Source organism: Scyliorhinus torazame, chromosome 11, assembly GCF_047496885.1.
Source record: "Scyliorhinus torazame isolate Kashiwa2021f chromosome 11, sScyTor2.1, whole genome shotgun sequence".
Taxonomy (NCBI): Eukaryota; Metazoa; Chordata; class Chondrichthyes; order Carcharhiniformes; family Scyliorhinidae; genus Scyliorhinus; species Scyliorhinus torazame.
In genome coordinates this window covers 237,224,156-237,246,228 of record NC_092717.1, presented here as the reverse complement: position 1 = coordinate 237,246,228, position 22,073 = coordinate 237,224,156, and the positions used below count along the sequence as shown (strand labels likewise).

General features: G+C 50.7%; 1 protein-coding gene across 6 annotated transcripts in view; it reads left to right on the top strand.

Moving 5' to 3' along the window:
• Positions 1-22,073, top strand: part of LOC140385858 (intermembrane lipid transfer protein VPS13B-like) — a 1,311,478-nt gene that overhangs the window by 254,382 nt on the left and 1,035,023 nt on the right. The window lies entirely within an intron of this gene.

The window sequence follows — 22,073 nt, the reverse complement described above, 5'->3', positions numbered from 1 at the left end:
TGTAGAGATTTTTGTCAACTTTCAAAAGCAGGGTTTTTTGTAACAGCCAGATTAAATCCACAGAACAAAACAAGATAGCCAAGACTGACGGGTCTTTCAAAAAAAAATATTCTGAATGCAGCATGGCACTTTTGACAATTGAAAAAGTACTGCAATGCATGACAAGAATTGCATAAATGTGGTCAATGTAAAGGTGAACTTAACTTTGTAGGACAAATTCCCTTGGTGAATCACTGCATTAAAATACATCCACATTACAAGATTGCATTGGATTGGATTGGATTGGATTATTGTCACGTGTACCGACGTACAGTGAAAAGTATTTTTCTGCGAGCAGCTCAACAGATCATTAAATACATGGGAAGAAAAGGGAAGAAAAGAAAATACATAATAGGGCAACACAACATATACAATGTAACTACATAAGCACTGGCAGCGGATGAAGCATACAGGGGTGTAGTGTTAATGAGGTCAGTCCATAAGAGGGTCATTTAGGAGTCTGGTAACAGCGGGGAAGAAGCTATTTTTGAGTCTGTTCGTGCGTGTTCTCAGACTTCTGTATCTCCTGCCCGATGGAAGAAGTTGGAAGAGTGAGTAAGCCAGGTGGGAGGGATCTTTGATTATGCTGCCCGCTTTCCCCAGGCAGCAGGAGGTGTAGATGGAGTCAATGGATGGGAGGCAGGTTCGTGTGATGGACTGGGCGGTGTTCATGACTCTCTGAAGTTTCTTGCGGTCCTGGGCCGAGCAGTTGCCATACCAGGCTGTGATGCAGCCCGATAGGATGCTTTCTATGGTGCATCTGTAAAAGTTGATAAGGGTTAATGTGGACATGCGGAATTTCCTTAGTTTCCTGAGGAAGTATAGGCGCTGTTGTGCTTTCTTGGTGGTAGCATCGACGTGGGTGGACCAGGACAGATTTTTGGAGATGTGCACCCCTCGGAATTTGAAACTGCTAACCATCACCACCTCGGCCCCATTGATGCTGACAGGGGTGTGTACAGTACTTTGCTTCCTGAAGTCAATGACCAGCTCTTTAGTTTTGCTGGCATTGAGGGAGAGATTGTTGTCGTTACACCACTCCACTAGGTTCTCTATCTCCCTCCTGTATTCTGACTCGTCGTTATTCGAGATCCGGCTCACTATGGTCGTATCGACAGCAAACTTGTAGATGGAATTGGAACCAAGTTTTGCCACACAGTCGTGTGTGTACAGGGAGTAGAGTAGGGGGCTCAGTAGGCAGCCTTGTGGGGCGCCGGTGTTGAGGACTATTGTGGAGGAGGTGTTGTTGTTCATTCTTACTGATTGTGGTCTGTTGGTCAGAAAATCGAAGATCCAGTTGCAGAGTGGGGAGCCAAGTCCTAGGTTTTGACATGAGCTTGGCTGGGATTATGGTGTTGAAGGCGGAGCTGTAGTCAATAAATAGGAGTCTGATGTAGGAGTCCTTGTTTTCGAGATGCTCTAGGGATGAGTGTAGGGCCAGGGAAATAGCGTCTGATGTGGACCGGTTGCAGCGGTATGCGAATTGCAGTGGATCAAAGCGTTCTGGGAGTATGGAGATGATGCGCTTCATGATCAACCTCTCAAAGCACTTCATTACGACTGAAGTCAGGGCCACTGGACGGTAGTCATTGAGGCATGTTGCCTGGTTCTTCTTTGGTACCGATATGATGGTGGTCTTCTTGAAGCAGGTGGGGACCTCGGAGTGGAGTAGGGACAGGTTAAAGATGTCCGCGAATATCTCTGCCAGCTTGTCCGTGCAGGCTCTGAGTGCACGACCAGGGATCCTGTCCGGGCCTGTTGCCTTCCGAGGGTTCACTTTCAGGAAGGCCAATCTGACTTTGGAAGCTGAGATGGTGGGTATGGGTGAATTATGGGCTGCTGGGGCACTCGACAGCGAATTGTTGGTTACCTGCTCGAACCGAGCATAGAATGGATTGAATTCATCGGGGAGGGGCGCGCTGCTGCCGGAGATACTGGTCGACTTTGCTTTGTAGCCCTTTATGTTGTTTAGTCCTTGCCACAACCGCCGAGAGTCTGTCTGTGACTCTAGCTTGGTTTGATATTCTCTCTTGGCATCTGCGGAGGTTGTACCTGGATTTCTTGTATAGGTCAGGATCGTCTGTCTTGAACGCCTCAGATCTGTCCTTCAGTAGGGAGTCAATCTCGCAATTGAGCCATGGTTTCCGGTTGGGGAACGTACGTACTGCTTTCTTTGGCACGCAGTCGTCCACACATTTGCGGATGAAGTCTGTGACAGTGGTGGCACACTCATTTAAGTTGGTCGCTGAGTTCTTAAATATGGACCAGTCCACTGTCTCTAAGCAGTCACTAAAGAGCTCTTCTGTCTCCTCGGACCAGCTCTGCACAACCTTCTGAGCTGGATTCTCCCACTTGAGTTTCTGCTTGTATGCCGGGAGAAGGAGCACCGTCTTGTGGTCTGAATTCCCGAAGTGTGGTCGGGGGATGGATCGCCCTTCCATCCCTTCCATAGGCGCCCTTGATTTTTGAGTAGTAGTGGTCAAGAGTGTTGTCGCCACTGGTGGGACAGGAGATGTGCTGGTGGAATTTTGGCAGTACACTCTTGAGGTTGGCCTTGTTGAAGTCTCCGGCCACGATGAACAAGGCCTCCGGGTGTTCTGTTTCGTAGTTGTTTATAACTGTGTATAGTTCGTCCAGCGCCTTCCTCACTTCTGCCTGGGGTGGGATGTAGACTGCTGTGATAATGGCTGAAGTGTACTCGCGTGGAAGATAATATAGGCAGCACTTCACGGTCAGATATTCCAGGTCTGGGGAGCAGTCGGTCGCCATATCCAAGCACCAGGAGGAGTTGATGAGGAGGCACACCCCTCCACCCTTCGCTTTGCCTGATGATGCCGTGCGGTCCACCCGGTGAATTGAGAAGTTTTCAGGTTGTATGGCACAGTCCGGTGAGGCGGCGGTGAGCCATGTCTCTGTGAAACAGAGCACACAGCAGTCTCTTACTTCCCTCTGAGAGGAAGTCTGGCGTTAAGTTCATCCAGGGATCCGATGGCAGATGTCAGCTCTTGTGGAAGGTAGGTGGTTGCGTCTGGCGGGGTCCAGTGCGCTGGCGGGGACCAGGGCGCTGTTTACATATCTGGGGTCACGTCTGGCATGGTCCCGGGCACTGGTTGAGGTAGAGGGGTTGCTAGGGGGGCATGTTTGCGATCTGGATGGGTCTCGGCGTTCTGCGGGCGCGGGAATACCTTGCAGCGCGTTTGGGTCCTCGCGCGGGGTTTCGGGGGTCCTGGGTCGGGGGCAGGGGCTTCCTGAGGCAGGTTGGGCTGGGTCCCGTGGTCTGTTCCCTCCCTGGACGCTCCTGGGGTCGGATCTTGAAGTAGGCCCGGTTGGGCCTCCACGTGGATTTTTCTATCTTCCATCACCAGGTAGGTTGGGTTGTTGGGCGGGCCTCTCCGGGTGGGGTCGCTGGGCGGGTCTCTGGGGGTCGCGTTGGGCCGGGTCTTGCTGTCGGGAGTCGGGTCGGGAGCTCCGGGGACTGGGCAAGACGATCCGGGGGCTGGCGTCGGTAGTTGGGAGCTCCGAGGTCCGGGTCGGCTCCAAATCGAGGTTGGGGCTTCACTTCCGGTTTGGGCCCGATCCACTTCCAGGTCGTGGAGGTCAGGTCGGGTCGGGTCAAAAGGTCTCCACGGGCCTCGGAGGATGTTCAAGCCTGCAAGAAAAGATAAAAGAGAGAGGTTAGTAATAATGTTAGTGTGATAAACGGTTACTGTAACACTGTACCCTTGTCATCATGTAAGGTGGTGTCCCCTTTAAGACCGGACTTGGAACCCTGGGGAACTCCGCCTCCAGCTCCGCCCATCTGGGAGCCGTATATAAGGGGCCACCTTGTGGGCAGTGCGGCAGTTAGCATATGTCTCGGCACCAGTCTAGTTCTTAGTTTATTAAAGCCTTCTTTACTGTTAACACGCTAAGCATCATAATTGAGGGTACCACAGTTAGTTTTAGAATTAATTTTTAAAAGATTAGAACGACAGCATCTAATAGTGACATTTGAAACATTTTACACTTGGCTTTCATAATGTTTCTGACTTCCGACATGACCATTGCACGAAGGGCTTCCAAAACCTACATCAGCACCTGAAAATGGTGTGCAGGTGGGATTACAATTTTCCTAAAGATCTCAGACTGGGCATCCTGATTTCTGAAGAAATGCTTCTGTGTTTTTCACCCTACCCAACCCATGAAAAGACTAGATAAAAATGGTGCGGCGTCAGGAAGACAAAGGAAACTGTTTCGGGACCGAATTTGCACTTCCGTTAGGAAATGATAACCTATCCCTTTTATTCTGCACTCCACCTGAAACCATATGAATGGCTCGGAGAGAGGAGAAACTAGTTTTTAATAAGAAAAAAAAGTCCAATTTGGGAGGCCAAGCCAGGGAAATTCGCAAGAGCATGCAGCCTTTTCCAGAAGTTCATTCTCATTTAGAGATGCAAGCAAAGCAGCTGCATGATGATAATGCAACATTTAAATTTGATATTTAATAAACATTTTCTTTGGTAGATTTTGTCTGCTGGCAGAACCTATCAGACTTGCTGCTTTTTGGATGAGATGTTAAACAAAGGTCCTGTTTGACCTCTCAGATGGATATCAATGCCACATTTTCAAATAAGTGCAGGGGAGGTGTCCACATTCCTGACCAATATTCATCTGTCTATTGCGTTAAAAATAGATTATTTGGTGAATTGTTCAGAGTCAGCATGGAATAACAAAAGGGAAATCATGCTTGAAAAATCAACTGGAATTCTTCGAGGATGTAACTAGTCGAGCTGATGAGGGGAAACCAGTAAATGTGGTTTATTTGGACTTTCAGAAGACTCTCGACAAAGTTCCACATAAGAGATTAACATGTAAAATTAAAGTGCATGGGATTGGGGGTAGTGTATTGAGATGGATAGAAAACTAGCTGGCAGACAGGAAACAAAGAGTAGGAATAAATGGGCCTTTTGGCAGGCGTGGAGTACCTCAGGGATAGGTGCTGGAACCCAGCTATTCACAATATATATTAATGGTTTAGCTGAGTGAACTAAATGTAATATCTCCAAATTTGCAGATGTCACAAAGCTCCTGGGTGAGCTGTGAAGAGGATGCAGAGATGGCTTCAGTGTGATTTGGATAAATTGAGTAAGTGGGAAAATGCATGGAAGATGCAGTATAATGTGGGTAAATGTGAGGAAGGCAGATTATTATCTGAATGGCAATAAATTAAGAGATGGGGGTGCCCCCGAAATCGGGGGTATGGGTTAGCGACATGGCTGGTTTTGCAGGCTTGAGAAAATCAAGTTTGCCCTACGGGGATCAGTGTTAGGGTTTGTTCAGAGGTGGTAGCCGTTTATAGACTTTTTCGGGGAAAACTAAACTGTTAGCCGATACAATAAGTGGGGGGGGGTTTAGGGAATAAGGGGGGTAGGGGGAATTAGTTTAGTTTAGGTGGGAACAGCGAGAAGAGTTGGAGGGACTTAGGGAGTGTGTGTATAGGCCATGTTGGGGGGGTATGGTTGTTGGTTGGGGGTTGTTACGCACTGAATTATGTTTACATTTGTCTGTGTATCTTTTGTTGTTCTAAAACCATAAATGCCTGAATAAAATGTTTGTTTAAAAAAAAAAAAAAATTGAGAGAGGGGAATGTGCAACAAGACGTGGGTGCCCTCGTACACCACAGTCAGGTAAGCATGCAGGTGCAGCAGGTGGCAAAGAAGGCAAATGGAATGTTGGCCTTTATAGTGCGAGGTCCCACCTGGAATATTATGTGCAGTTTTGGTCTTGGGCTGATGTTCTAGCTAGAGAGTGAGTGCAGACTGATTCCTGGGATGGCGGGACTGAGTATGAGGAGAGATTGCGTCGGCTACGATTTATTTTTGCTGGAGTTCAGAAGAATTAGGGGATGTTTCATAGAAACCTACACAATTCTAACAGGATGAGACAGGGTAGATGCAGGAAGGATATTTTTGGAAGGTGGGGATGTCCAGCACCAACGGTCATAGTTCAAGAATACAGGGTAAACTGACACGAGGAGAAACTTCTTCACCCAGAGAGTGGTAAGCCCGTAGAATTCGCGACTACATGAAACAGTTCAGGTCAAATCACTTATGTTTTCAAGAAGCCATCAGAGAGAGCACTTGGGACAAAAGGGATCAAAGGATTGCGGGGGGGAGGAAGGCCGGATCAAGCTGTTGAGTTTGATGATCAGCCATGATCATCGTGAATGGCAGGGCACGCTCATAAGGGCTGAATGGCCTCCTCCTGCTCCTATTTTCTATGTAGATTTCTAAATAAATCCAATTCTTTTACTTTTTTGTACATTATTTGAGCTCCTGAAACTTCACACTTTCGTATGGGCAAATTGCAGAGTTTTCAAAGCAAAAATTTTTTACTTTTCCCAAACCCTCTAACAAATAAACTTGTGTTTTAACCATTCAAAATGAGCTTTTGTTTTAATTACTCAGGGGTGCATTCACAATTTCCTCACCAATATTTGATATAGTATATGTATGCAAGTTGTTGAAAAATCCTTTGGAAGCAATGTTTGAAGTTCTTTACTTTTTCTACATATGGGAATTGGGGCAGAGGGAACCAAGAGAGATGCTTTGCACTTTGTAATGGTACGTATACAGTTGCCTTAGCTGGATTGGATTTTAACAATGTACTGCCCACCATTCTCGTGGTTTGAAATAAGGAGAGATGTGATTTTAGTCTATTTGTTTGTTTTGAGGACCAGCAGAAAGGTAATACAGGGATCACATTTTCCAAGAAGGTTATGTCAATATGAACTGAGGTGATAATAGTTTCCTGTTGGAAAGTTTTTGTTTTAGCTAGATAGTCAGCTCTTGTAAATTTAAAAAAAATCTTTTTAAGGGGTTTGCAATTATCCCAATGTTATTTTTTTTGAAGTGCTTGAGTATGCTTAAAAAAAAAATAGGAATAACCAATTTGAGATAACTTCCTGTTTCAATTACCCTCATTACCAGGATTGTTATTAACAATCATATGTGGAACTGGAATAAAACTGCTGCAGTGCACTCTTGGCAAAGGAAGAAATATTTGAGCAGGACTTTAAAAATACATTTTTTCAAAAGGTTGAAGTCTGCTTCGAGGCTAGAAGGTCCACATAAACTGTTAAATTTGACCACTTTTCCAGTCCAGTGACTTGTCCAAAACTGGGCCATATGAATGTGCAGAGTGGGGCAGCATTCATTGGGACACACCTTTTCTGTGGTCTTTAAGATGTCCAGGTTGGAACTCATGCGTCCCTGATCTCACCTGTTGGTCCTGAAAGTGTGAACAGGCCAGATATTGCCAGGGTAGCGAAGGAATAGCTCAATTGCTGCTGGGATTCCACAGAACCATACAGCTCAGAAACAGATGTGGCTGTTTCAGGCTAGGCTAGTATTCATTGCCCGTCCCTAATTATCCTTGAGAAGGGAGTGGTGTGCTGCCTCCTTGAATTGTGACAGTCCATGTAGTGTAGGTACATCTACAAAGCTGTTGGGTGTGGGGGAGTTCCAGGATTTGGTCCCAGCGACAGTGAAGGAATGGTGTTATAGTTCCAAGTAAGGATAGTTAATGACTTGGAGAGGAACTTCCAAGTGGTGTTGTTGCCACGTGTCTTCTGACCTTGTCCATCTAGATGATAGTGGTTGTGGGTTTAGAAGGTGCTGCCTGAGGAGTCTTGGTGAATTCCTTCAGTGCATCTTGTAGATGGGTACACTGTCTTGCAACTGTGCATTGGTGGTGGAGGAGGTGAATGTTTTTTGTGGACGGATGCTAATCAAGCGGGCTGCTTTGTCCTGGGTGGTGTCAAACGTCCTTCTCCAGGATAATTAGGGTCGGGCAAGTGACGAGTATTCCATCACACTCCTGACTTCTGCCTTTTAGGTAGTGGACAGGTTTTGGTGAGTCCGGAGGTAAGTTACCTGTCGTCGGATTCCTGGCCTCTGGCATGCTTTATAGCCACAGTATTTATGTGGCAAGACCAGTTCAGTTTCCGGACAATGATAACCCCCAGGATGTTGAGAGTGGGGAATTCAGCAATGGTAAAGCCATTGATTGTCAAGGGGTAATGTCTAAATTCTCTCTTTTAGGAGATGGTTATTGCCTGGCACTTGTGTGGCACAAATGTAACTTGCCACTTGTCAGCCCAAGTCTGGATATTGTCCAGGTCTTGTGTCATGTGAGAATACCTTTAAGAAATGGGTGTTTATAAATGGGTATGTACATAAGTATCTGTAGTGAGAGTACCTTGAAGAAATGGGTGCTTATTACTGCAGTGATGTCAGAGAGTGGGTGGAGCTGGGCTGTCTGTCAGCTTTTTACTTTCATTTTAGGCTGTTTGCTGCAGCGTGTGTTTTAGTTTCGTTTTCAGTGTTGGAGCTGAAGCCAGACAGAGCAGCTGCACAGTTGATCTCTCTGCCATGAAAAGACTATCTCTTGATCATTTGGTGAATTCAGAATTATAAATGTTCTCAGTAGTGAATGTAAACCCAATGTGCTTCTGGGAAAAGGTGTTTTAAGTCTTATGGGTGTTAAAAGGAAAGCTTAAAGGATTACTTAGTGTTGTATTCTTTGGGGGTTGTATTTGAATTGATGGCTGCTAAGATGTTCACTGTATGTTTTAAAAAGGTTAACTTGAGTTCATAGAATAAACATTGTTTTGCTTTGAAGAGCTGCTGTACCATACCTGTAAGTGGGTCTTGTGCTCCCCATACCACAATCTATTAAAAGTTGTGGGTCAGGTGAACTCCATGATACACTTTGGGATTCTCTAAACTCTGGCCCATAACACTTGCTACATTTTTACATGGACTGCTTCAGTCTCTGAGGAGCCATGAATGGCACTGAACATTGTGCAGTCATTAGTGAAAATCCCCACGTCTGATCTTGTGATGGAATGCAGGTATTGATGAAGCAGCTGGAGATGTAACACAGTGGTACAGTGATTAGCTCTGCTGCCTCACAGCGGCAAGGACTCAGGTTCAATTCTGGCCTTAGGTGACTGTCTGTATGGAGTTTACACGTTCTCCCCGTGTTTGCGTGGGTTTCCTCCGGCTGCTCCGGTTTCCTCCCACAGTCCAAAGATGTGCAGGTTAGGTGGATTGGCCATGATCAATGCACAGGCTTGTGGGCATAGGGCATGGGAGTGGGTCTAGGTAGCTTACTCTTTCAGAGGGTCGGTGCAGATTTGATGGTCAAATTAGCTGCCTTCTACACTAGGGATTCGATGGATTCTATGGATGGTTGGGCCTAGAACACTACCGTGAGAAGATTGTGCAGTAATGCCCTGCAACTGAGAAGATTGACCACGACCACCACAGCCATCTTCCTTTGTGTCAGGTATGACTCCAAATAGAAGTTTAACTCCAGTTTTGCTAGTACTCCTTGATGTGTCATTCAGTCATATGCTACCTTGATGTCAAGGACAGTCACTCTCACTTCACCTTTGGAATTCCACTCTTTTGTCCATGTCTGGACCAAGGCTGTACCGGGGGCAGGAGATGAGTGACCCAATGGTACCCAACTAAGCATCAGTGAGGACGTTATTGCGAAGCAAGTGCTGCTTGGAAGTGTTGATGACCCCTTCCATTACTTTGCTGATGATCGAACGTAGACTGACTGGATGCTAAATGCTCGGGTTGGATTTGTCCTGCTCCTTGTGTACCACCTGCAATTTTCTTTTTGCCGGATATCTGCCAATGTTGTAGCTCTACTGGAACAGCTTGGCTAGTGGTGCAGCAAGTTCGGGAGCACAAGTCTTCAGTACTACTGTTAGAATACTGTCAGGGCCAATAGTCTTTGCGGTGTCCAGTGCCTTCAGCCGTTCTTGATATCATGATGAGCGAATCAAATTGGTCAAAGATTGGCATCTGTGCTGCTAGGAACCTCTTGAGGATACAGATATGGATCATCCACAAGGCACTTCTGGCTGAGGATTGTTGCAATGTTTCAGCATTATCTTTTGCACTGATGTGCTGGGCTCTTCCATCATTGAGGATGGGGATAGTTGTCGAGCTACCTTCTCCAGTGAGTTGTTGAATTGTCCACCGCCATTCATGGCTGGATGTAGCAGGACTACAAATCTTAGATCTGATCGTTGGTTGGGGAATCACTTCCTCGGTCTAATTACTTCTGCTTTTGCTGTTTGGCGCACAAATAATCCTGTGTTGTAGCCTCACCAGGTTGACATCTCATTTTTATAGTTATGCCTGATTTTCCTCCTGGTATGTTCTCTTGCACTCTCCAGTGAATCAGGGTCGATCCACTGGCTTGCTTCTAATGGTAGAGTAGGGGATATGCCAGACCATAGCGTTACAGATTGTGGTGAAGTACAATTCTGCTGCTGGGAGATAGCCGCAGCACCTCATGGATGTCCAGTTTTGAATTGCGAGATCTATTTGATGTGCATTCCATTTAGCACAGTAGCAGTGCCACACAGCATGATGGAAAACAGGACTTTGTCTCCACAGGGACTGTGCAATGGCCGTTCCTGCTGATACTGTCATGGACAGATGACTGCTCCTTGACGGGCAGCTTGGTGAGGATGAGGTCCAGTGTGTTTTTCCCTTTTATTGGTTCCCTTACTGCCTGCCAGCTTAAAAACCTAGCGGCTACGTCCTTTAGGACCCGACCAGCTCTGTCTGTGGTAGTGCTACCAAGCCACTCTTGGTGATGAATAGTGTCGACCCCCAAATAGAGTACACTCTGTGTCTTTGCCAACCTCTGTGCTTCCTCCAAGTGGTGTTCAACATGGAGATGTACTGATGTACCAGCTGAGGCAGGGTGGCACATGGTGATCAAGGGAGGTTTCTTTTCTCCTGTTTGACCTGCTGCTGTGAGACTTGAGAGGTCCAGAGTTGATGTTGAGGGCTCCCAGAGCAACCCACTCCAGACAGTGCCACCACCTTTCCTCGGTTCTGTCAGTGAGACAGGACATTCCTGGGGATTTTGATGGTGGGGTCTGGGACATTATTTGTAAGGTACGATGCTGTGAGCATGACTGTGTCAAGCCGTTTCTTGACTAGTCTGTGAGGCAACTCTCCGGATGTTAGTAAGAATACATAGAAAGCATCCTATCGGGCTGCATCACAGCCTGGTATGGCAACTGCTCGGCCCAGGACCGCAAGAAACTTCAGAGAGTCGTGAACACTGCCCAGTCCATCACACAAACCTGCCTCCCATCCATTGACTCCATCTACACCTCCCGCTGCCTGGGGAAAGCGGGCAGTATAATCAAAGATCCCTCCCACCCGGCTTACTCACTCTTCCAACTTCTTCCATCGGGCAGGAGATACAGAAGTCTGAGAACACACACAAACAGACTCAAAAACAGCTTCTTCCCCACTGTTACCAGACTCCTAAATGACCCTTTTATGGACTGACCTCATTAACACTACACCCTGTATGCTTCATCCGATGCCAGTGCTTATGTAGTTACATTGTATATGTTGTGTTGCCCTATTATGTATTTTCTTTTATTCCCTTTTCTTCCCATGTACTTAATGATCTGTTGAGCTACTTGCAGAAAAATACTTTTCACTGTACCTCGGTACGCGTGACAATAAACAAATCCAATCCAATCCTTTGCAGGCTCTACAAGGCTGGGTTTGCCGTTATCATTGCCTGTGCCAAGGTGAATGCCGGCTGGTCTGTCCAGTTTCATTCCTTTTCATTTATTTTTTCGCAGTTTGATCCAACTGAGTGACTTACTAGGCCATTTCAGAGGGCATTTAGGAGTTCACTACATTGCTATGAGCCAGGCTAGGTGAGGACGACACATTTCCTTTCTTGAAGGGCATTAATGAACCAGATGGGTTCTTACAACAGTGGACAATAGTTTCATGGCCATTATTGGACTTCAGATTTGCAGCATCCAGAGTAGTTTGCTTTTGTTTTGGTAGCAGGGGAGGACTCTTCCTCCTGATTTGAGAAAGGTTAATTATCCGTTGTTCACCTGAAAGAGATCAGAGAAATGAAGTGTGAAATGTGGAAACCAGTTCAGCTGGAAAAATATTCATGGTTTTGAAAATACAAATGATGTGGGGCGGAATTCTCCGAAAACTGGCGTGATGTCCGGGACCCGGTGCCAAAAACAGGGCGGATCACGCAGGATTGCAGGAGCAAATCGAGGCATCCATCCCCGCAGATGCCGACCGCCCACAAGATGCCCCAGGGCAACCACGGGATACGGAGATACCCGGACCCTCTGGCACGCGACGCCCGCAGGATGCCCCAGGGCGGCCACGGGATAGGGAGAGACCCGGACCCTCTGGCAGGCGACGCCTGCAGGATGCCTCACGGCGACCACGGGAGACGGAGAGACCTGGAGCAATAGGGAGACGACGCCCCGTCTCGTGCGGGTGCGGTGACGCAGGCCTGTGCCACCCAACGATGAGGGGGGCAGCCATAGGCCCCCGTCGCAGCTGAGCCACGAAACCGCTACCCACGACACCGCTACCCACGACACCGCTACCCACGACACCGCTACCCACGACACCGCTACCCACGACACCGCTACCCACGACACCCCTACCCACGACACCCCTACCCAGGGGACCTCTACCCAGGAGACCTCTACCCAGGAGACCCCTAACCAGGACATCCCTAGCCAGGAAACCGAAATACAGTACAGTGACACAGAGTGGATGGGTGGAGACGAACCGCCACCCCAAAGTACCATGGACTCAGAGTCAGATGATGCGCATGACACAACGCCACTACTGTCTCCAACACCCTCCACCATCGCAGAGACACTCACCTTGGTTGGGCACTTTAGTGATGAGACGTCTGGTACACTCACTGGTGCGCACAACACAACCATACAGGTACAGCAGGTGGAGGTAGGAGCAGCAGAGGGGCCGGGAGGTCGGAGGGCATCCTGGGGCAAGCGAACATCTGCCGCCCAGAGGATCCTGGGTTCCTGGAGTTACCACACCCACCCATAGCCCCGATGCAACCACCAAACCTGGGACGAGCGAAGAGGGTGACGGTCGGCTTGCAGCGGCTGCAGTCGCAGCTGAGGAGTGCACCCGTGTCCAGGAGCTGGGAGTGGTGCCGGTCATGCGTGCCGCCCAGGCCGACACCACATGGGTGGCATCCGTGGTGGAGGCAATGGGTGCGACGGTGTCAGACATGGGGAGCAGTATGCGAGGCCTGGGGCTTTCTGTGCAGGTGGCGTCTGTGGCCCAGGACATGGCTGCCCTCTCACAGGAGGCCATGAGCCAGCGCCAGCGGCAGATGGCAGAGACGCTCTGTCTCAGCAGGCCATGGCCTAATCCCTGCAGGCCATGGCCCAGTCTCAGCAGGCCATGGCCCAGTCTCAGCAGGCCATCGTTGAGGGCATCGGTACCGCTGCCCATGTTCTAGCCGGCGTCGCACAGTCATAGACAGGGATGGCCAATTCCCTGAGCTCCATGGCTGCAAACCTGCAGACCCTTATCGATACCAGCACGGGCCTCCAGGACTGGCAGCGCCAGGTGTCGGAGGGGCGTCGGATGGCCGGTCCGTTCGCACCCCCGACCCATGTAGAGGCCTGAGGGCCATTGGGCACCCCGAGGGAGGAGGAGTTGCTGGCGCCCGTCCCTGGTCCCCCTGTAGGGGAGGTCCAGGAACACTGCAGCACATCAGACCTCTCCCCTTTCCGTCCCAGGTGCATCGAGTGGGCAACGGGCAGGACAGGCTGGCAGCTCGCCATCCCAGTCGCCCGGGCCGCAGCCTGGCCCATCTAGGCCAGGACGCCCCAGGAAACGGCCGCCAAAGGTATCCCGAGTCAGAGGGCAGGAATCGCAGGAGTCCACCTCCAGTTCTGCTGTACCGTCTGGGGAACCACCTAGGCGTAGTCAAAGGGCCCGTAAGGCCAAAAAATTAGTTGGCACGGGTGCAGGGCACAGACGAGTTTTAGGGGCTAGGGCACGTGTATGCACTGCTTGTTATTAAAATCACTTTAACACCTACAGAAGCTGCCTTTGTGCTCTGTCAGAAGCGTGCGGGGGTGTCATGTACGTTGAGCACCAGTGTGTGAGGGGTGGTCTTGCGTCGGCCTCAGCTGAGTCTGCCCCCTTCTACCTGGGCCGCCCTCACCATCCCCCCGGGCAGAGGACGCCACATGCAGGGATAGTCCGGGTAGATGGTGGTACTGTGGCCATGGGTCAGACATCGTCCAACGATGTGGAGCCAGGAGCTCATTGCAGAGCGGGTTGTCATCATCCTCCATGTCCTGCAATAGACACACTCCCACCGGCAGCTGTGAGAGCCCGGCCGTCGTGCCACAGGTGGATCTGCAATGGAGGGGTGGTGTGCATGCGGGAGGTTGGGGGGGGTTGAGGGTGCTGGGTGGGTGGGGGGGGGGGGCGGTGAGGGTGTTCGGGTGTTGCCATGGTGTGCGGTATGTGGCAATACTCGCCGATTCTCACACCCCCTAGTCAGTGAAGCGGGCGGCTATCAGCCTGTCCCGTGCCCGCTGGCCCAGCCGGTAACGGTGGACAGCCACCTGCCCATGTCTAGCCCGTCTGCCCTGACCATTGCCCCCATCCCCCTCATCTGGGGAGGACTGCGCCTCTTCCTGCTGCTCCTCCACTCCGCCCTCCTCTGCCTGCGGAACATCGCCCCTCTGCTGAGCTATGTTGTGCAGGAAGCAGCACACCACAATGATGCGGCCGACCCTATCTGACGGATACTGGAGGGCGCCCCCAGAGAGGTCCAGGCACCTGAAATGCATTTTGTGCACGCCAAAGCACCTCTCTATCACACCCCTTGTCGCTGCATGGGCATCATTGTAGCTGTTCTCCGCCTCATTGCGTGGCCTCCGTATAGGCGTCATCAGCCACGATCGCAATGGGTAGCCCCTGTCGCCCAGCAACCAGCCCCTCAGCCGGGGGTGGCGTCCCTCGTACATGCCGGGGATCTAAGACCGCGACAACACGTATGAGTCATGTACACTTCCTGGGTACCGGGTGCAGACGTGCAGGATAATCATGCGGTGATCGCAGACCACCTGGATGTTCATGGAATAGGTCCCCTTCCTATTGGTGAACACGGCCCTGTTATCTGCAGCTGGCCGCACGGCGACGTGCATCCCATCGATCGCGCCCTGGACCATGGGAAACCCGGCCACGGCAGAGAAGCCCACGGCCCGGGCATCCTGGCTGGCCCTGTCCACAGGGGAGCGGATGTGACGGTTCGCAATGCCATATTGGGCGTCTGTCACTGCCCGGATGCACTGTGCACCGATGCCTGTTAGATGCTGGACAGGTCCCCACCTGTCGTCTGGAATGACCACGTGGCATAAAGGTTCAGGGCCACCGTAACCTTGACGGACACGGGGAGAGGGTGCCCCCCCCCCAGTACCACGCGGTGCCAGGTGTGCCAGCAGGTGGCAGATGTGTGCCACGGTTTCCCGGCTCATCCGGAGACTCCTCCTGCATTCCCGATCCGTGAGGTCCTGGTACGACACCCGGGGCTGGTCCACACGGGGCCTCCTCGGGTGCCTCCATTGCCGTGGCGCTGCGACGTCCTCCTCGTGTTCCTCCTCCATTAGGTGCTCCCCCTGCTCCTCCTCCTCGTCCTGTCGGGCGGGTGTCCCTCCAGCCTGGGCAGCTGCCACCTGCCCCTCTGCGGCATGCTCCTCCAGGGCAACCTGGAGAATAGCGGCTGCCGCCATGGCGGCTAACATCGCTGGCTGATCAGAAACCATGATGGCCTGGGGGGGGGGGGGGGAAACGCCGACATGTCATCATTGCCCGCACCCCCCCTCCCCCCAACCAGGTGGCATGGGCGCGACTGTTGGAGGATGGCACCTGGCCAGGCGGACAAACTCATTTGCCGTCGCATCCCCCCTCCCTGGCACCCCGCCCCCCCCGGCACTCACCCCCCCCCCCCCCGCCCCCCCCGGCACTCACCCCCCCGTACCCGGCACTCAACCCCCCCCCCCCCCCCCCCCCGGCACTCTTTCCCCCCCCTGGCACTCACCCCCCCCCCCCATACCCGGCACTCTTCCCCCCCCCTGGCACTCACCCCCCCCCCATACCCGGCACTCACCCCCCCGTACCCGGCACTCATTCCCCCCCCCCCCCTCGTACCCGGCACTCATCCCCCACGCTGGCACCCCCCCCCCCCCCCCCCCCCCCCCCCCCCCGGCCAGGCGGGGAAACTCACTTGCCCTCGCACCCTCACTCACCTCCCCTCCCATGCCCGGCACTCCCCCCCCCCCCCCCCCCCCTTCGCCGGCATTCACACACCCCCGGCACTCACCCCCCTCCTTCCCCGGCACTCCCCCGAAGCCCACCCACCCCCCCCCCCCCCCCCCGCCACACGCACACCCACATACACCACTCCCCCACACGCACAGATTGCGGCCACGCCATCACCTCTCCTGCGGCCACCCCCCAGGCCGTGACCTATCCATGCTGGACGGCGTCAACCATCAGCACTGGTTGGCGCCGTTAAAAAGATGTTTTGATTTACACCGAGGTGACCTGTGGTCACGTCGGCGGGACTTCGGCCTATCCGGCCGGGAGAATATGGGCAGCCCGGAGTCCATTGACTCGCGCCCGCCCATGCCATTCTCCGAGGCGGGCGGCGCGATTGACGCCCCGCCGACCTTTCACCCTTCGTAGAATTCGGCTGGCGGCGGGGGCGGGATTTACGCCGCCCCCCAGCGATTCTCCGACCCGGCGGGGGGGTCGGAGAATCCCACCCGTAATAACACAACTAATCAAATGGATTTCACCATTTTTGTATTTTATTACCTGATAGTATCACAGGACAGCTGATGCCTGCTATTCAAAGTAAACTGAAGGTTTGCCAGGAATTCGTGAGATGCAAAATGTAAAGTCTAGAGTTGATCTGCATTGAAACTTTTGGCATGCTGTCCATTTTGCACTCCATTGGGAAGAAAGTTATTGGCATCAGACAAGTGAAAAATAGCTGATGAACTTTTGTTTTCAACCGAGGAGAGGGACCCTGTGCACATGCTGTGTTGGTAATGTGATATCACCCACCGCTTTAATTGACAGATGGCACCAATTAGGTGTGAGCACGTTGAGATTACATTTAAATGGTATCAAGTGAAAAATCATCCACAAAGTGTGGAGGAGGTTCATGTTCAGCATAAAAACTGGCATGGAGCCAATGGGCTGAATGGCCTGATTCAGGTTCTGTGTTGTAAATACTTTCTAATTGAAGCATCATTGTGTCAGTGCGAGAAACCTTGTTCTGTTAAATCAGAAAGTCATGTCTTTAAGCCTAATGACACGGTTTATACTTGAGCACAGTATCGAATGCTGTGTTTGGAGTTGAGATGTTAGACTAACACCTCTGTCTAATCGGGTCGATGTAAAAGATCCCATGGCACTATTTGAACAAGAGGAGAGTTCTCTGAGTGACCTGGCCAGCATGAGTCCTTTAATTAACACCATGCAAAATAGATTAGGCTCAAAATCCAGGGCGGGATTCTCTCCCGAGAGCGGAGAACCGGCGCCATTGGCGCCGGCGCAGTCAGCGCGGCACTGGTCGGGGGCCGCTCTACGGAGCCCCCCCCCCCTCCCCCCCGGCGATTCTCAGTCCGGGAAGGGTGGAGCGGCCACGCTAAAAAAGTCCCACTGGCGTCACCCACACCTCTTAGCCGATGGGACCTCGGTGTGGATGCATCTGGGGGCAGCCTGGTGGGGAGGGAGGGGGTCCCACCCCGGGTGGGGCCTCCGCTGTGGCCTGGCCCGCGATCGGGGCCCACCAATTGGTGGGCCGCCCTCTCGGGCTGGGGGCCTCTTTTGTTCCGCGCCGGCCCTGTATCCCTACGCCATGTTGTGTCGGGGCCAGCGCGGAGAAGGGAGCCACTGTGCATGTGCGGCAATCGCGCCGGTCCCACTGCGCATGCGCGTGTTGGTGCTGGCCCCACTGACGCCTGGGACCGGCAGCTGGAGCAGCGTGGGTCGCTCCAGTGCCGTGCTGGCCCCTTGTAGGGGTCAGAATCGCTGCTCCTGAGGCCACGTTGACGCCGTCAAGAAACATATTAACCAAGCCATTTATCTCATGTATTTTTATAGAACCTTGCTAGGTGTAAAGTAGCTGTCAGGTTTCTCTTAAAGAATAACAGTGACATCAGTACAAAATATGAAGTATTTTGGGTTGTAAGGATCCTTCCTGTAGTTTCCCTTATTTTCTCTTTGTTTATTTTTGCTGTTATCATTTTTGATCCATGGATGCTTAATGTCGAGCAGCAGAGAGAATGAGGAACTCAAAAAGTTACAACACTCTTCTTGTACAACAGAAGTCAGACTTTGTGGCACCAGCGAGATGTAGTGGGACTCGGTTCGATTGGTTGGCTGGTGAATTGGCCAAAAGGCCATTTTCTGCCCGGTAACAGCAACAACCATCTGAAACAAAGAACATAGAACATACAGTGCAGAAGGAGGCCATTCGGCCCATTGAGTCTGCACCGACCCACTTAAGGCCTCACTTCCACCCTATCCCCGTAACCCAATAACCCCTCCTAACCTTTTTGGTCACTAAGGGCACTTTAGCATGGCCAATCCACCTAGCCTGCACATCTTTGGACTGCGGGAGGAAACCGGAGCACCCGGAGGAAACCCACGTAGACACGGGGAAAACGTGCAGACTCTGCAAACACAGTGTCCCAGCAGTGAATCGAACCTGGGACCCTGGCGCTGTGAAGACACAGTGCTAGCCACTTGTGCTGCCCAAAGACTCGTATTTTTAAAAAATAAATTTAGAGAACCCAATTCATTTTTTTCAATTGAGGGGCAATTTAGCGTGGCCAATCCACCTAGCCTGCACATCTTTGGGTTGTGGGGGCGAAACCCACGCAAACATGGGGAGAATGTGCAAACTCCACACGGACAGTGACCCAGAGCCGGGATCGAACCTGGGACTTTGGCGCCGTGAGGCTGCAGGGCGAACCCACTGCGCCACCGTGCTGCCCTGAGACTCTTATGTTTTACTTTTACTTATTATTTCACCCGTCTCTTCCCCTCTGTGGTTGTTTGTCGTCTGTGTGAGTGTATTTAGAAGGTGGGGCATGTTAAAGTTGGGGATTAGCAATTAGGTAATAGTTAACCAGTTGTATTTGCTGCATATTTCATCATCGTGCTCATTATTAATAAACGGTAATTGTGTTTAAATTGACAAACTTGTTGGCAGTAATTATTGGGCAGCCAAGGGCCAAAGACTTCTGTTATTTTTCTGAGAATTATTGATTAATTCAATAATTCAATAAATGTCGTATGAGGAACGTTTCAGGACTCTGGGTCTGTACTCGTTGGAACTTAGAAGGATGAGAGGGGATCTTATTGAAACGTACAAGATACTGTGAGGCCTGGATAGAGTGGGCGTGGAGAGGATGTTTCCACTTGTAGGAAAAACTAGAACCAGAGGAAACCATCTCAGAATAAAGGGACGCTCCTTTAAAACTGAGATGAGGAGCAATTTATTCAGCCAGAGGGTGGTGAATTTGTGGAACTCTTTGCCGCAGAAGGCTGTGGAGGCCAATTCACTTGAGTGTCTTTGAGACAGAGATAGATAGGTTCTTGATTAATAAGAGGATCAGGGGTTATGGGGAGAAGGCAGGAGAATGGGGATGAGAAAAATATCAGCCATGATTGAATGGCGGAGCAGACCCGATGGGCCGAGTGGCCTAATTCTGCTCCTATGTCTTATGGTCTAATTGTGTTGCGACTCCGGGTCAAGTGGGGCTGGAATTGACCATCCACTAGCCCAGGGGTTCATAAGAAGGTCTTGAATACGGGAGCCCTGATATAAATTCCAAATCATTTTTAAGATCGCTGTTGTGCAGGAACATTTGAGATCCAACTCCTGAAACCGCACAGAAGTAACATATGACGGTTTCAGCAGATTTGAATTCAATATGAATCAAGGCATTATATTCCCAATCCACTTTCCACTACTTCTATATCCCCTACACTGGGCCGAATTCTCCCATTTTGTGACGAAGTACCATGGCGGAGATGGTAATGTGCAGTGTTTTCCCGTTGTGGAGGCTGGCAGGAAAACATGGCAAACCTTCTGACCCCAGACTCTTATTATCCACCCAGACTTGGATGGTGTGTAGTCCGCCGTCGTGTCTGGCTGCCATATTGAAAAGGTACCAACGTAACGGCCGACTGAAGAAAGAAGGCGGACCCCCTAAAAATGAAGATAGATCTTCAGGACTACTCTGAGATTGGAGGATGGACCACCTGAGAATAAAAATGGTTCTCCAGGTACATTCTGAAGCTTAAAGATGGACCCCCTCCAGGATACCGTATCTGGAAGATGCATCTCTGACCTACTGCTGTGGTGGTCCAGGGTTGTAGGCAGCCCCATCCTGAACTCCGTAGGCAGTTCCAGACAGGCGTCCCAACATTTGCACACCATGTTGTTCCGAATGTGTTTCACACCGGTGTGTTTTCCTTTTGGCATTGCGGAGAATCTGGAGTCGGGAGGTCGGACATTCACCTGTATCCTGTTAACAGGATGCAAATGAGGTTCACGCCGGCCTCTGGCGGGGTTGCTGACCTGCCATGATGAATGCTAGCAGGAAATGCCCTGTAAATTCATGCTGGTGTGAATTCTGTTTCTGGCCTTCTAGCTAGACTCTTTTCCCCCATCAAACCTGCTGATGGGGGCTTGGGAGAATTCCACCCTTTAGGTCTGTTTCTTTCAGCACTCATGCTGTTTGACCTAAGTATTTTCAGTATGCTTTATGTAGAAGGAAACGCTGACCGGGTCAGCTAAAATAGGATAGGAGGGGTGCGTCTGGAGCACAAGCCAGTTGTTATTTTGAGTGCTCTGTGTCTGCTGTACTTTCTGTGTGAAACCCTTGGTCAGTGAGGTTGCAGCAGATGGAATTTGGGAGAATTGAGGCCCAAGAGCTGCTGCTGCAAGCAACTTGCAAAAATCAATTTGCAAAACTTTGTCCTTGACAGGGCGCATGGTTCCTGTAAACCAATCAGATCACCACTCGAATGATAGGAGCATCGATCCCATGGTTTTAATGAACCAGTCAAACTGCTGCAGGTAAAATGGGCATGGATCATGTGACTTCCATGGCAGGCAATGTGATGGACTAAGTGAGCAAATCAGACTGCCTGAAATGATTTAAGGTTAATGGTATTGTAGATGTATAGTTAAGTTAAACTCCGAAGCATTGACCATGTGCTGCACCGTGCTCAAGTTAGTAATCCAGAAATGTGTGCGGCATTTTCACTTTGTAATGTGCCTGCTTGACAAGGAGAAATTAAAATCTGTTTCTTATTTCCCCTTTCGTCTATTTTGAAAAAATATTTTTCTTTCCGGGTCTCTTCCATCTCTGACCTAGTTGCTTCTGTGTCACACATTGCCTTGAAGCTAAGAGGATGGGCAGGTGGCCTCCTTCCAGTCCTGTGTCATCATTGCCATACGAACCGAGCTATTTTCCTTTTCCACTGTACAGCAGAATGACACCACTTGCTAACATCTGTCGGAAGTCATGGCTTGAAACTGCATGTTTTAAAACACTTTCCAATGGGATTACTTTTAGGTGATTAAGTGCAAATGCACCATGCACTTTATATCAAAGGTGTATTGCGAACCTTGTGGAGGCAATGCTTGCTGTTTTTATGCAAAAAAAAAAGGTCTTGCGGTTTGACTAAGAAAAAATAAATACTGTACAAAATAAAAGCTTGGCGTAATGAATGAACATTGCAATGCTTGCTGTTTAGATGTATAATATCCCTGCCAATTGAGTTTGCTAATCTGACTTCCGGTTGCGGCAAGGATGAGCTAGCCGCACGTTTCGGCGGCTCCAGCTCCGACGGACCTTCGGGCTCTTTTAAGAGCCCCAACGGGGACTTTGCCGGCCGAAAAACCCGGTGGGAGGTGCGTGGGAAGGGAGTCCCCCCCCCCGAACGACGGAGGAAAAACCGGCGGCGGCGGCTGCAGCCCGAAGAATCTGCAACCAGAAGGTCAGAGGGAGTGGAACAAAATGGCGGCGGAGGGATCGCAGGTGACATGGGGGCCTGAGCAGGACGAGGTTGTGAGACGGTGCGTGG